We start from the raw sequence: 2,392 nt of genomic DNA on the forward strand, positions 1-2,392 counted from the left end.
TAATATTGTGTTATTATTTATTAAAAAAACTGTTAACTACCTATATGGTAGAAATTAATACAGGACACGGATTTTCACATCGTCACTTTTATGCATAACAATGGTCAAACATAAGTGCAACTATTTACATGGGTCAAGATACCCATTGTCTTCTTTTAAAAACTTAGAATCCTGGAGGTAATTTTTATTAAATCGGTTAACTTACTAACTTGCTATCACTATACTAAACACTGCAGGCCACACCGATATTTAAAACGACTGACAAAAATCTTCAGCACAATTCAACGAGTAATAAAATATAATAAATATATTCTTAATTCTTTGTTGTTTTTTATTATTATTAAAAAAGCAAATCTATACAATCGTATCTAGTCATAAAACCTATTACATTAATAGATGTGCCTACATTATAGACCGTAAAAACTGCAACTATCTACAACTTCAGAATAGGGTATTTGACTACTAGTCAAATCAGTTTCTTTTTTCGAACTGTCAAAACAATTTTGCTACTATGGAATTTATATGAAACACTAGCATGTTACGTCACAATCAAATTACCTACTTTTTATAGTTTTATACTGGTATTAAAATAGAGATTGTGTCTAAAAATAACTGCTGTCTACGTTTGTTTATTAATCTCCTGGTGCTTTATTTGATTTATTTCATGCATGGTGTAAAATAATCTATTTTAAATGCAGTCAAATACCCTATTCATTCATAAGCGAGGTTTAGACTAGCAAGAACTTGCATGTCATTTTCATTACATTGCGGTATCTGATCAAACTTTTGAATGCAGTTTACCATAGTCGTCAACAATGTAACGTAAATTGCATGCAAGTTCTTGCTAAAGTGTATTCTTTAATTGCGTAGACTAAAATGACAACCTCAAATGTCAAACGTAGAAATAATGATACCAGCTTAAAACAAACAGTGCTGATCTTTGATTTCGGTTCGTGAATAACCGATAAATATTAAATTAATTTTAGATTCAAAATAAACAATAAATGAAATCTACTCGCTACATGATAGGAAATCCATCCATACTAATCCATACTAATATTATAAATGCGAGTCTGTCTGTCTGTGTGTTCCCTATTCACGCTTAAACCGCTGAATCGATTTAGATGAAATTTGGCATAGAGATAGGTTGAGTCCCTGAGAAGGACATAAGATAGTTTTTATCCCGAAAATCATCCCTTAAGAAAGTAAAAAGCGGGGTGGAATTGAGATAATTAATGAAGTGTCTGCTAATTTGTGTGCATAATATGCTCAAATTGAATAATTGCTATAAGATTTTCTCCAGGCGCTATTCTTACTCTAGCTGGGGTTACTAAGTTCACGCAGACGAAGTCGCGGGCAAAAGCTAGTATTATAAATACGAAAGTCTGTCTGTCTTTCTGTCTGTGTGTTCCCTCTTCACGCTTAAACCGCTGAATCGATTTAGATGAAATTTGGCATAGAGATAGGTTGAGTCCCTGAGAAGGACATAGGATAGTTTTTATCGCGAAAATCATCCCTTAAGAAAGTAAAAAGCGGAGTAGAATTGAGATAATTAATGAAGTGCCTGCTAATTTGTTTTCATAATATGCTCAAATTGAATAATTGCTATGACAATTTTTCCAGGCGCTATACTTTAGCTGCTGTTACTAAGTCCAAGCAGACGAAGTCGCGGGCAAAAGCTAGTACTTAATAATATTATAAATGCGAAAGTGTGTCTGTCTGTCTGTTACCTCTTCACGATTAAACAGCTGAACCGATTTAGTTAAAATTTGGTATAGGGGTAGTTTGAGTCCCGGGCAATGAGGATATAATAAGATAGAGCGGTACTGTCATAGTAAATTTTGTAACCATTGTAAATTCACTGCCATCTATCGACATACTTTAAAACTAAAAATGAAGATTTATAAAAATACGTTAAAATGTATTTAAATATGGATAAATTATTTTTTTACTTGCATTAATTATTTTTATATGATTTTGACCCATGTTCTTTCACTGGTATGCGTTAAAATTATAAATAACAAACGAAACAGTTAACGCCCTCTATATGAGAGTAGGCCAAAACTAGTGGCGCCATCTGATCGAGAATCAAATTTTCGTGATTTTCGAGGCACCTTTTTTCCTTAGACTGTATCCATCTATTACGGAGTTATATCTATCTTTGGTCCCGGGAAGGACATAGGATACTTTTTATTCCAGAACTCACCCCTTAAGGGAGTGAAAAGCGGGGTGGAAATTTGTATGGGAAATTAATAACCGCTGAACCGATTAAGACGAAATTAGGTATGGACATAATTCGAGTCCTAGGGAAGGACACAATAGGTTTTATCTCCGAAATCAACCCTAAAGGGGGTGAAAAGGAGGGTGGAAATTTGTATGGGACCTAATAAAA

This window comes from Cydia strobilella, chromosome Z (assembly GCF_947568885.1).
Source record: "Cydia strobilella chromosome Z, ilCydStro3.1, whole genome shotgun sequence".
Taxonomy (NCBI): domain Eukaryota; kingdom Metazoa; phylum Arthropoda; class Insecta; order Lepidoptera; family Tortricidae; genus Cydia; species Cydia strobilella.